Below are 14,507 nucleotides of genomic sequence, written 5' to 3' on the forward strand. Positions count from 1 at the left end.
AGACTGATTCCTGGGATGTCAGGACTTTCATATGAAGAAAGACTGGATAGACTCGGCTTGTACTCGCTAGAATTTAGGAGATTGAGGGGGGATCTTATAGAAACCATATAACCATATAACAATTACAGCACGGAAACAGGCCATCTCGACCCCTCTAGTCCGTGCCGAACACATAATCTCCCCTAGTCCCATATACCTGCGCTCAGACCATAACCCTCCATTCCTTTCCCATCCATATAACTATCCAATTCATTTTTAAATGATAAAAACGAACCTGCCTCCACCACCTTCACTGGAAGCTCATTCCACACAGCTACCACTCTCTGAGTAAAGAAGTTCTCCCTCATGTTACCCCTAAACTTCAGTCCCTTAATTCTCAAGTCAAACCTACAAAATTCTTAAGGTGTTGGACAGGCTAGATGCAGGAAGATTGTTCCCGATGTTGGGGAAGTCCAGGACAAGGGGTCACAGCTTAAGGATAAGGGGGAAATCCTTTAGGACCGAGATGAGAAAAACATTTTTCACACAGAGAGTGGTGAATCTCTGGAACTCTCTGCCACAGAAGGTAGTTGAGGCCAGTTCATTGGCTATATTTAAGAGGGAGTTAGATGTGGCCCTTGTGGCTAAAGGAATCAGGGGGTATGGAGAGAAGGCAGGTACGGGATACTAAGTTGGATGATCAGCCATGATCATATTGAATGGCGGTGCAGGCTCGTAGGGCCGAATGGCCTACTCCTGCATCTATTTTCTATGTTTCTATGATATATTTACTGAAGGTCGATCCATTATTAAATAATCACAGACATATTTACTCCGAATCGCAAGGCTTTAGTTGTTAATAAAAAGAAAATATTTCATTGATGCTATCAAGCACTAACTCCTTGCTACTGCCCGATCTGTCCTCTCCCATGTTGTGGATTGAAATGACCGAGAGAAGGGTAAAACCTCATCGTAAATGATGCTGCTTCAACTTATTATTGTCACATGCACTGAGATCTACAGAAAAGCTTTGTTTTGCATGTTATCCAAGTATGTCGTACCACAGGTCATACAAAAGAGAAAATAAATAGAGTGCAGAATACAGTGTTATAGTTACACAGAAAGTGCAGACAAAAGAAAGAGTGCAAGAGCTGCAACAAGGTAGATTGGAAGATTGGGCAATGCATTCCTTCCCTATATTTTTAGTTCAGTTTAGAGATACAGCACGGAAACAGTCATGGGGAGATTCATGGAGTGGTTCCAGGGAGAGAGATCCCCTGGGGTGCGTTCCTGATGAGAGACCCCTCCAATCAGACAATGCTGGAGGTCAGGATTGAATCTGGGGCCACTGGAGCTGGGCCACTGGAGCGGGGCCACTGGGGTTGGGCCAGAGCAGGGCCACTGGAGTGGGGCCACTGGAGCTGGGCCAGAGTGGGGCCACTGGAGCTGGGCCAGAGCGGGGCCACTGGAGCTGGGCCAGAGCGGGGCCACTGGAGCTCGGGCGCTGGAGTTGGGCCAGAGCGGGGCCAGAGCGGGGCCACTGGGGTTGGGCCAGAGCAGGGCCACTGGAGTGGGGCCACTGGAGCTGGGCCAGAGTGGGGCCACTGGAGCTGGGCCAGAGTGGGGCCACTGGAGCTGGGCCAGAGCGGGGCCACTGGAGCTCGGGCGCTGGAGTTGGGCCAGAGCGGGGCCAGAGCGGGGCCACTGGGGTTGGGCCAGAGCGGGGCCACTGGGGTTGGGCCACTGGGGTTGGGCCACTGGAGCTGGGCCAGAGCTGGGCCACTGGGGCTGGGCCACTGGAGCGGGGCCACTGGGGTTGGGCCACTGGAGCTGGGCCACTGGGGCTGGGCCACTGGGGCTGGGCCACTGGAGCGGGGCCACTGGGGTTGGGCCACTGGAGCTGGGCCACTGGGGTTGGGCCACTGGAGCTGGGCCACTGGGGTTGGGCCACTGGAGCTGGGCCACTGGGGCTGGGCCAGAGCTGGGCCACTGGGGTTGGGCCACTGGAGCTGGGCCACTGGGGTTGGGCCAGAGTGGGGCCACTGGAGCTGGGCCACTGGGGTTGGGCCACTGGAGCTGGGCCACTGGGGTTGGGCCACTGGAGCTGGGCCACTGGAGCTGGGCCACTGGGGTTGGGCCACTGGAGCTGGGCCACTGGGGTTGGGCCACTGGGGTTGGGCCAGAGTGGGGCCACTGGGGCTGGGCCAGAGCAGCTCCACCAGCTGAGCCACTGTGACTGCTGATATTTTACTCAGGTTTCCGGCTTACTGCTTTGCCTGCTGCAGGCACTCAATAGGAATAAATCTGGAAATGATTGTCTGTTATGTATAAAAATAAATAAAAATCTATAAATGACAGACAACCAAACTCCTCTCCTGCTGTTCTCAAAGCCCAAATGTGATGTTGGAGATTTGAAATGAAATAGTTCATGTCAGACCGAAGCCTCGGGGCCTGCAGCAAACATCCTCCTCTGTCCCACCCTCCTCGCCTGTGTCGAATCACTAGAGAATAAAATAGAAGATAGAAGGGAGGTAGAGTTGCTGCCTTACAGCATCAGAGACCAGGGTTCGATCCTGACTACAGGTGGTGTCTGTACAGATTTTGTACATTCTCCCTGTGACCGCATGTGTTTTCTCTGAGTGCCCCGTTTTCCTCCCACATTGCAAAGATGTGCTGGTTTGTAGGTTAATAGGCATCTGTAAAATTATAAATTGTCCCTAGTGTGTAGGATAGTGCTAGCATATGGAGTGATCACTGGTTGCCACAGGCTCCGTGGGCCAAAGGGCCTGTTTCCGCACTGTATCTCCAAAGTAAAGTCTGACTGTGGTCTACATCTTATCTCAGGCGCTTTTAAAGATTGCGATAAACAAGCATGAAATGGTGTATCCCATTGCCTTCCACATCATCTCTGGGGATATCAACCAGGCCAGCTTAAAGAACTGATAGACATAAAATGCAGGAGTAACTCAGCATGTGAGTGAAAATAGATTATGAAAAAAAACTGGCAGGGAACATAAAAACTGACTGCAAAAGTTTTTATAGTTAAGTGAAGAGAAAAAGATTAGTTAAAACAAATGTAGGTCCCTTGCAGTCAGAAACAGGTGAATTGATCATGGGGAACAAGGACATGGCAGACCAATTGAATAACTACTTTGGTTCTGTCTCCACTAAGGAAGACTTAAATAATCTGCCGGAAATAGCAGGGGACCGGAGGTCAAATGAGATGGAGGAACTGAGTGAAATCCAAGTTAGCCAGGAAATGGTGTTAGGTAAATTGAAGGGATTAAAGGCCGATAAATCCCCAAGGCCAGATTGGCTGCATCCCAGAGTACTTAAGGAAGAAGCCCCAGAAATAGTGGATGCATTAGTGATAATTTTTCAAAATTCTTTAGACTCTGGAGTAGTTCCTGAGGATTGGAGGGTAGCTAATGTAACCCCACTTTTTAAAAAGTGAGGGAGAGAGAAAACGGGGAATTACAGACCAGTTAGTCTAACATCGGTAGTGGGGAAACTGCTAGATTCAGTTATTAAAGATGGGATAGCAACACATTTGGAAAGTGGTGAAATCATTGGACAAAGTCAACATGGATTTATGAAAGGTAAATCATGTTTGAGTGGGGGCGACAGCTTACCTGGGGGTAGTGACAGCGGCCGGGCCTCCGAGATCGGCCCTGTTGCTCAGAAGGGTAGGGAAAAGAAGAGGAGGGAAATAGTAATAGGGGACTTTATAGTCAGGAGACCCGGATGGTAGTTTGCCTTCCTGGTGCCAGGGTCTGGGATGTGTCTCAACGCGTCCAAGATATCCTGAAATCGGAGGGAGAGGAGCCTGAGGTCGTGGTACATATAGGTACCAATGACATAGGCAGAAAAAGAGAAGAGGTCCTGAAAGGAGAATTTAGGGAGTTGGGAGGAGAGTTAAGGAGAAGGACCAAAAAAGTAACAATCTCAGGATTACTGCCTGTGCCACACGACAGTGAGAGTAGGAATGGAGCGAGGTGGTGGATAAATCGTGGCTGAGGGACTGGTGCAGAGGGCAGGGATTCAAGTTTCTGGATCATTGGGACCTCTTTTGGGGAAGGTGTGACCTGTACAGAAAGGACGGGTTGCACTTGAACTCGAGGGGGACCAATATCCTGGCGGCGAGATTTGCAAAGGCTACTGGGGAGACTTTAAACTAGAACGGTTGGGGGGAGGGACTCAAATAGGGAAAGCTAGTAGTAAGTGTGTGAGGCAGGAGGCAGAGAAGGGAAGCACTCGAACCCAAAATATAGGGGAGAAAGAAGAAAAAGGTAATAAACTGAAAATACGAGGGGGTGGGTTTCTTAAATGTGCATATTTTAATGCTAGGAGCATTGTAAGAAAGGTGGATGAACTTAGAGTCTGGATAGACACCTGGAAGTATGATGTTGTGGCGATCAGTGAAACATGGTTGCAGGAGGGCTGTGATTGGAAACTAAATATTCCAGGATTTCGTTGCTTCAGGTGTGATAGAATTGGAGGGGCAAGAGGTGGAGGTGTTGCATTGCTTGTCAGGGAAGATATTACAGCAGTGCTTTGGCAGGATAGATTAGAGGGCTCATCTAGGGAGGCTATTTGGGTGGAACTGAGAAGTGGGAAAGGTGTAGCAACACTTATAGGGGTGTATCATAGACAGCCTAATGGGGAGCGAGAATTGGAAGAGCAAATATGTAAGGAGATAGCAGATATTAGTAGTAAGCACAAGGTAGTGATTGTGGGAGATTTCAATTTTCCACACAGAGACTGGGAAACACATTCTGTAAAAGGGCTGGATGGTTTGGAGTTTGTAAAATGTGTGCAGGATAGTTTTTTGCAGCAATACATAGAGGTACCTACTAGAGGAGGGGCAGTGTTGGACCTCCTGTTAGGAAACGAGACGTGTCAGGTGGCGGAGGTATGCGTTGGGGAGCACTTCGGGTCCAGTGATCACAATACCATTAGTTTCAATATAATTATGGAGAGGGTCAGAACCGAACCTAGGGTTGAGATTTTTGATTGGAGAAAGGCTAACTTTGAGGAGATGCGAAAGGATTTAAAAAGAGTGAATTGGGACATTTTGTTTTATGGGAATGATGTCGAAGCGAAATGGAGGACATTTAAAGGTGACATTTTAAGAGTACAGAATCTTTATGTCCCTGTTCGGTTGAAAGGAAATAGTAAAAATTTGAAAAAGCCATGGTTTTCAAGGGAAATTAGACACGGTTCGGAAAAAGAGAGAGATCTACAATAATTATAGGCAGTAAATGAGGTGCTTGAGGAGTATAAAGAATGTAAAAAGAATCTTAAGAAATAAATTAGAAAAGCTAAAAAAAGATATGAGGTTGCTTTGGCAAGTAAGGTGAAAGTAAATCCAAAGGGTTTCTACAGCTATATTAATAGCAAAAGGATAACGAGGGATAAAATCCGTCCATTAGAGAGTCAGAGTGGACAGCTATCTGCAGAGCCAAAATAGATGGGGGAGATATTGAACAATTTATTTTCTTCGGTATTCACCAAGGAAAAGGATATTGAATTATGTGAGGTAAGGGAAACAAGTAGAGTAGCTATGGAAACTATGAGATTCGAAGAATTGGAAATACTGACACTTTTGAAAAATATAAAAGTGGATAAGTTTCCAGGTCCTGACAGGATATTCCCTAGGACATTGAGGGAAGTTAGTACAGAAATAGCAGGGGCTATGACAGAAATATTTCAAATGTCATTAGAAACAGGAATAGTGCCGGTGGATTGGCGTACTGCGCATGTTGTTCCATTGTTTAAAAAGGGTTCTAAGAGTAAACCTAGCAATTATAGACCTGTTAGTTTGACGTCAGTGGTGGGCAAATTAATGGAAAGGATACTTAGAGATAATATATATAAGCATCTGGATAAACAGGGTCTGATTAGGAACAGTCAACATGGATTTGTGCCTGGGAGGTCATGTTTGACTAATCTTCTTGAAGTTTTTGAAGAGGTTACTCAGGAAATTGATGAGGGTAAAGCAGTGGATGTTGTCTATATGGACTTCTGTAAGGCCTTTGACAAGGTTCCTCATGGAAGGTTGGTTAAGAAGGTTCAATTGTTGGGTATTAATGGTAGAGTAGCAAGATGGATTCAACAGTGGCTGAATGGGAGATGCCAGAGAGTAATGGTGGATGGCTGTTTGTCAGGTTGGAGGCCAGTGACTAGTGGGGTGCCACAGGGATCTGTGTTGGGTCCACTGTTGTTTGTCATGTACATCAATGATCTGGATGATGGTGTGGTAAATTGGATTAGTAAGTATGCAGATGATACTAAGATAGGTGGTGTTGTGGATAATGAAGTAGATTTTCAAAGTCTACAGAGAGATTTAGGCGAGTTGGAAGAGTGGACTGAAAGATGGCAGATGGAGTTTAATGCTGATAAGTGTGAGGTGCTACATCTTGGCATGACAAATCAAAATAGAACGTACATGGTAAATGGTAGCGAATCGAGGAATGCAGTTGAACAGAGGGATCTAGGGAATAACTGTGCACAGTTCCCTGAAAGTGGAATCTCATGTCGATATGGTGGTAAAGAAAGCTTTTGGTGAGCTGGCCTTTATAAATCAGAGCAGACTTTATTCTTTGGGATGTAATGTTAAAATTGTACAAGGCATTGTACAAGGTGAGGCCAATTCTGGAGTACGGTGTACAATTTTGGTCGCCTAATTATAGGAAGGATGTCAACAAAATTGAGAGCGTACAGAGGAGATTTACTAGAATGTTGCCTGGGTTTCAGCAACTAAGTTACAGAGAAAGGTTGAACAAGTTAGGACTTTATTCTTTGGAGCGCAGAAGGTTAAGGGGGGATTTGATTGAGGTCTTTAAAATGATGAGAGGGATAGACAGAGTTGCCGTGGATAAGCTTTTCCCATTGAGAGTAGGGAAGATTCAAACAAGAGGACATGACTTGAGAATTAAGGGACAGAAGTTTAGGGGTAATACGAGGGGGAACTTCTTTACTCAGAGTGGTAGCTGTGTGGAATGAGCTTCCAGTGGAAGTGGTGGAGGCAGGTTCGATTTTATCATTTAAAAATAAATTGGATAGGTATATGGACGGGAAAGGAATGGAGGGCTATGGTCTGAGTGCAGGTAGATAGGACTAGGGGAAAATAAGTATTCGGCACAGATTTGAAGGGCCGAGATGGCCTGTTTCCATGCTGTAATTGTTATATGGTTATATGTCTGACGAATCTTATAGAAATTTTCGAGGATGTAACTAGTAGAGTGGATAAGGGAGAACCAGTGGATGTGTTATATCTGGACTTTCAGAAGGCTTTCGACAAGGTCCCACATAAGAGATCATTATACAAACTTAAAGCACACGGTATTGGGGGTTCAGTATTGATGTGGATAGAGAACTGGCTGGCAGACAGGAAGCAAAGAGTAGGAGTAAACGGGTCCTTTTCAGAATGGCAGGCAGTGACTAGTGGGGTACCGCAAGGCTCAGTGCTGGGACCCCAGCTATTTAAATATATATTAATGATTTGGACAAGGGAATTGAATGCAACATCTCCAAGTTTGCGGATGACACAAAGCTGTGCGGAGGATGCTAGGAGCCTGCAAGGTGACTTGGATATGCTGGATGAGTGGGCAAATGCATGGCAGATGCAGTATAATGTGGATAAATGTGAGGTTATCCACTTTGGTGGCAAAAACAGGAAAGTAGACTATTATCTGAATGGTGGCCGATTAGGAAATGGGGAGATGCAATGAAACCTGGGTGTCACGGTACACCAGTCATTGAAAGTAGGCATGCAGGTGCAGCAGGCAGTGAAGAAAGCGAATGGTATGTTAGCATTCATAGCAAAAGGATTTGAGTATAGGAGCAGGGAGGTTCTACTGCAGTTGTACAGGGTCTTGGTGAGACCACACCTGGAGTATTGCGTACAATTTTGGTCTCCTAATCTGAGGAAGGACATTCTTGCCATAGAACGTTCAGAGAATACAGAGAAGGTTCACCAGACTGATTCCTGGTATGTCAGGACTTTCATATGAAGAAAGACTGGATAGACTCGGCTTGTACTCGCTAGAATTTAGAAGATTGAGGGGGGATCTTATAGAAACTTACAAAATTCTTAAGGGGTTGGACAGGCCAGATGCAGGAAGATTGTTCCCGACATGAGACATGTCTGAACACACCCACGTCCACTGTAATGAAGGGATTTGAGTGTTTGGTTAAGTTGCAAATCAACTACTTCCACAAATGGTCTGGCTCTGCTTGAATTTGCCTATCACCATGACAGGACGACAGCAGATGCCCTCTCACTGATCTCCGCTGCCCTGGACCATCTGGATAACAGGAACACATATGTCAGGCTGCTGTTCATCAACTACAGCTTCAGACTACAGTTCAACAAGAGCGGGGCCTAAGTGCTGCTCTTTGCAACTAGATCCTTGACTTCTTCATCGGCAAACCTCTGTAAAAACATCTCCTCCCCTGACCATCACCACAGCTAACCTTAAAGGGCTGGTCCCACGGGCGTCATTTGCGCGTCATTTACGCAACATCATTTACATGTCACGATGCACGACGCGTGTGTCGTGACGCGCGCATGGTGCGTGGTGACGTAGGCAGTGACGTGCGGTCGCGCGCGGCGCCCCAGGATTTGGGGATTCACAAAAGCTTCACGCGCCACCTGCGTGGCGCGCAAATGAAGTCCATGTAGGACAGGCCCACAAGGCTCTGCGCCTAACTCCCTGCTAGACCCTGTTTACACTCACGATTGTGTGGCCAGGCACTGCTCCCATACCATCTATAAATTTGCTGACGTCACCGTTGTTGTTGGCCGAATCACTTGCGCTGATGAGTCAGCATATAGACCGGAGATAGAACACTATGAATGATGCTGCAACAACAACCTATCGCTCCACATCAATAAAACTGAAGAACTAATCGTTGATTTCAGAAGAGGAAAGTTGGGAGACCGCAGTTTGCGGTGGTGGGTTGGCAATGGAGGGAGTAGTAGCTTCAATTTCCTGGGACTAACATCTTGGATGGCCTGTTCTGGAGCCGGCACATGGATGTAATCATGCACCAACACCTCTGCTTTCTAAGATGTTTAAAGAGATTCGGCATGTCACCAAATACCTCTATTGTGGAAACTATCCTAACTGGTTGTATCATGGCCTGGTACAGCAATTCAATGCACAGCAACTCAAGAGGTGGCAGAATGTGGTGGACAGCTTGGTCCACATGGCCACTGCCCTCCTCACCATTGATAGCACTTGCATGAGATGCTATTTTAAGGCGCATCTAATCATCAAAGATCTCCTCCATCCCTCCTCTCACAGCTACAACAGGCAGGATGGACGGGATCCCAAGGTCACACATCTCCATGTTCAAGGGGCCAGAGAAGATTTACCGAGATGTTGCAAGCCTCGAGGGTCTGAGCTTTAGGGAGAGGTTGAGCAGGCTGGGACTCTTATTCCCTACAGCGCAGGAGGATGAGGTGCGATCTTATAGAAGTGCATAAAATCATGAGAGGAATAGATCGGGTAGAAGCACAGAGTCTCTTGTCCAGAGTAGGGGAAACGAGGACCAGAGGACATAGGTTTAAGGTAAGGGGAGAAAGATTTAATAGGAATTTGAAGGGTCACTTTTTCACACAAAGGGTGGTGGGTGTAAAAGGCAATAAACTCCTCAACTTGACTTGACAACTGTGTGTCTCACAACTGGATCTAAAATTGTAAACCCAGTGATGTTGGTTCCTGGCCTACTCCTGTTTAAACATAGAACAGCACAGGACCGGACCCTTCAGCCCACGATGTTTGTCCCGAACCCGATGCCAAGTTAAACTGATCTCATCTGCCTGTACATGATTCATATTACTCTATTCCTTGAACTTCCACGTGCCTATCTAAAAGCGTCATAATACCACTATCATAACTGCCACCACCACCATGGCAATGCGTTCCAGGCCCCCACCACTCTGTAAAAATAAAACTTGCCTCACACATCTCCATTAAACTTTCCCCCTCTCACATTATCAACTACTGTTGGACCTGAGTGAAAAGTGTTCCGACTTTCTTCTATCTATGGAAGGACATCCTTGTGATTGAGGCAGTGCAGCGTAGGTTCACGAGATTCATCCCTGGGATGGCGGGACTGTCATATGAGGAAAGATTGAAAAGACTACGCTTGTATTCACTGGAGTTTAGAAGGATGAGGGGGTTTGTGTTTATGGAGCTGTATCATGACTTCCTGACTCTTATGTCCAATTCCCCCAGCAATGAAGGCAAGCATTCCAGATGGCTTCTTTACCGCTGTTTATTATGGATCAGTATTAAATTGCACTTGAATGTACAGAAGTCGGGATTGGGGTTTCAATAAATTAGTAAAGATCTGGATTCCGCATTCTATGGTGATAAATGTTTTAAGTTTGAGCGATTGCAGTAACCTTAATATAACAGAAGGCACAATACCCTCCTGTCCCTATCTGCAGTATGAGCTGAGCTCTCTGTACTTGCAACCTTCTTGGTGTTAATCCAGTGAGCCACAACCTCCGAAGACAGATTAGATTACATGTTTCTATCTGTAGTATCCTTGAGCCAGAGAGGCCTGCTGTTGTAGAGCCCCGCTGGCCATTTACAGCCATGATTGCAGTTTGCCCCATGATCTAGCATCACGTTTCATCCCTCCTGGTCAGGGCAAATAGGCCATTCGGCCCGCAATGTCAGTGCTGCTCATCGAGTGATCCCATTTTCCATCACCTACGCCTGGCGATTCAGGTGCTTGTCCAGACATCTTCAAGATGTGGTGAGGGTCTCTGGCACCTCAGTGTAGTCTGGATCCCTAACCCCCTCTGGGCGAAGATAATTCTCGTTTGGATCTGCACTAGCTTGGGCTGCACAGTGGCGCAGTGGTAGAGTTGCTGCCTTACAGCGCCAGAGATCCTGGTTCAATCCTGACTACGGGTGCTGACTGTACAGAGTTTGCACGTTCTCCCTGTGACCTGCGTGGGTTTTCTCCGAGATCTTCGGTTTCCTCGCACACTCCAAAGACGTACAGATTTGTAGGTTAATTGGCTTGGTATAAGTGTCAATTATGTGTGTAGGATGGTGTTAGTGTGCGTGGATCGTTGGTCTGTGTGGACTCGGTGGGCCGAAGGGCCTGTTTTCGTGCCGTATCTCTAAACTAAACTAAACTACGGTCTACCCCTTATCATAAACCTATGCCGTTTGGTTTTAGACATCTCTGCCCTAGGGGAGAGAATGTGTGCAGCCCTATCTATGCTTCTCATGATTTTGTATTCCTCAATCAGTCACCTTTGCTTCAAGGGATACAAACCCAACTGATTCATTTTCGCTTTTCTCAATTCATTTCCTCTAAAATGCTCCATCCGAGTGAATCTCCTCTGCATCTCACATTGAAATCACCTTCTTCAGCCTCTGACCAGCTTTCTTCCCCTCACCTCTCTGGTATCTCTATGTCTGCTGTTTTTAATACATTGCAAATTCACAAGTGTGAATTATAGTCCGTAGGGGTCAAACACAACTTTGACAGTTACCGCGGGCTTACGGAGGAGGTGCAGTTTTAGCTGAAACAAGCTAACCTGAAATGACACGTTAAATAAGCTAATTAGAAGAAAAGAGAAGAAAACGGAAAGAGAGGCAGCAACAACCAATGCCCGATCTGCCATCTGGAATTACTTGTCCTGAATGTCGAAGAACTTTCAAAGCCAGAATTGGACTCATAAGCCACCTGCATAAAAACAACAGAACGTAGACCATCATCCTTGACCTTGAGGGATAGCCACGACAACAACAGTGATAGACTAGTAGATAATCAAAGGTATGAGAGAAGAAAACTAGGAGGAATATGGTTATATATGGAATCTTGAGGTTGCCCTTTACAGGGACATAACAAAATATACTGATGGACATGTTCCTCCCTGATTAACTTTGAGGCCTTCGCTAAGTTCAAACATCTAATAACTTTCAATTAGTTTGAAAGAGGCATCATAATTTGGTAAAGTGGAGATACAAGGAACTGCAGATGCTGGTTAATAAGATGGAGACAAAGTGTTGGGCTAGTTCAGCGGGTTAAGGGCCTGTACCACTTGGGCATCATCTGCGCATCACGCAGATGGCGCACGAAGATTTTGTACATCCCACTGCCGACGTCACCACGCATCATGCAGGTGTAAAGCGCACCATGCGCACATCACGTGCGCGGCTCGACGCGCGTCGTGACGCGTTAATTACGCGCAAAAGACGCCCAAGTGGGACAGGCCCTTTAGGCAGCATCTCTGCAGAACGTGTATAAGTGATGTTTCGGGTTGGGACTGATCTTCAGACTGATTGTGGTGGGAGGGAAGAAAGAAAGCTGAGGTAGACACAAAATGCTCAGCGAGACTGTCTGAAGGGTCTTGACTCGAAACATCACCCATTCCAGATGCTGCCTGTCCCGCTGAGTTACTCCAGCATTTTGTCTGCCTTCGATTTAAATCAGCATCTGCAGTTCTTTCCTACAAAGAAAGCTGAGGGTCGGGCATAGCCTGGCTAGTGATCAAGGGTGGTTAATATCTGTTGAAATGGAAGAAGTGAACATGGAAGTGGGTGTTAACAACATCCAAAATACTTCATCCTGCCCATTGCCAGTGAGCAGGGGCATGTATTTTCGATAGTGTTAACATTGAGTTCCAGAAGGAGTTTGGACTCAAAGCCAAAGTTGAAACTCTGAAGGCAGATGCTTGACCTGATGAGGACGTTACCTCATCAGGTCCATGGCTTGGATGTGGCCAAATTTCAGGTCATCTACTTTTAATGAAGAGTGGGCCTACGTACTTACTAAACAATGGAAAAACTAGTGGGGTTGCAAGTCCAAAGAGACTTGGAAGTCCACAGGTCATTAGTGTCACAGAGACGCAGCTCCGGAAAGCCAATGCAATACTGGATAGAGTACAAGAGGAAGAAATAGTACTCTGGCTGCACAAAGCCCTGTAACACCACAACTGGATGAACGCGTTTCCCTCTCCATGTTCTGAGAACTTGGAGGGTGCACATTGTATGTTTATCTGACCTTCAAGGTCAAGTGATGTGGAGAAACTACAGAATCTAAATTTGTATTCCCTGGAACATAGTGGTTATGGTATGATTTCTGCTAAGTTTCTATGGTATTAAGAGGAACTGGCAAAGTAGATGGAGAGAAAAAAACATACTGACCACACACATACATACAGAAAACACACTGATCAGTGAGCCTGGGGTTTAACAATTAGTAGCAGACATTTCAGGACTGAAGGCAGGGATAATGACCAGGCAAAAGGTGGAGAAGTTCTTAGTAAATGATAATTGATGCTGGGTAGGTTGTATACCTTAAAGCTGAACGAGATATAATGTTATTACCAATAGGATTTGGGGTAGAGGTCAGGTACTTGGAATTGGATCTCAGATCAACTGTTCTTAGGCAATGACCAACAGATTCAGGCGGTCAAATGGCTGATCAAATTTTGCTTACTTTTGATCTCAACTACCCACTAGTAATGAGGCTCCAGATCCACATGGAATAAACATGTTTCTCCTGAATTCCTTTTTTGATTTATTAGTAAGTCGTACCACTGACCTTGAGCTAAATGGCCTCTTTTCTTTCTACCTTTTTGTAACCTCAAAGGATTATTTCAGATCACCCTTTATCTTAGAGAGCTGTTCAATCTTTTCTGCTATTCGAATTAAAAATCAAAGACTTTTTTTGTGATGTTTGGAGCTATGTTAACTGGAACTATAAAAACAATGGAATTTATTACAGAACATAACGGATTTATGATAATGGAATTTTGAACCATGATCTGCCTCGTTTGCATCTCTAAGCTTGAAGCTAATCAGGGTAGTAAGAATATTACTGAATAATCAGTTTGTTTGTACGATGCACTAACTTCTCACAATTGTCCATTTTCTAGCTGAGGAGTTTAGTTTAGTTTACTTTATTGTCACGTGTACCGAGGTACAGTGAAAAGCTTTTGTTGCGTGCTAACCAGTCAGCAGAAAGACAATACATGATTACAATCAAGCCATCCACAGTGTATGAATACATGATAAAGGGAATAACTTGAATAGCATTTAGTGCAAGATGAAGTCCAGTTAAGCCTGATCAAAGATGGTTCGAGGGTCTCCAATGAGGTAGATAGTAGCTCAGGACTGATCTCTAGTTTTTGGTAGGATGGTTTAGTTGCCTAATAACAGCAATTGCGGCATAATGTTTAAACCTATTTTTTGTGCTGTGTTAGTTGAATGGACAAGCTAGTCGCTCATTATTCAGAAGAATGAATGTATATCAATTAGTTTCAACCCTGAGCTAGGAAGAGGGGACATTTTGTTCATTTTAACCTGAGAGCATTAATCTTTGCTGGCTTCTCCCATGAATATGAATCACTTGTACAAGCTTTGAGATGGGAGTGTTCCTGTGAAAAGCATATTCAGATTCGGCACGAGGGGCTTAGTTAAAATGGCAATACAGAAGGTAGAACCACTGCGTCACAACTCCAGTGACCCAGGTTTGGTCCTAGACCT

The 14,507-nt window shown here is 45.7% G+C and overlaps 1 protein-coding gene across 2 annotated transcripts in view; it reads left to right on the top strand.

Moving 5' to 3' along the window:
• Positions 1-14,507, top strand: part of ophn1 (oligophrenin 1) — a 281,908-nt gene that overhangs the window by 239,657 nt on the left and 27,744 nt on the right. The window lies entirely within an intron of this gene.

This window comes from Amblyraja radiata, chromosome 12, assembly GCF_010909765.2.
Source record: "Amblyraja radiata isolate CabotCenter1 chromosome 12, sAmbRad1.1.pri, whole genome shotgun sequence".
NCBI lineage: Eukaryota > Metazoa > Chordata > Chondrichthyes > Rajiformes > Rajidae > Amblyraja > Amblyraja radiata.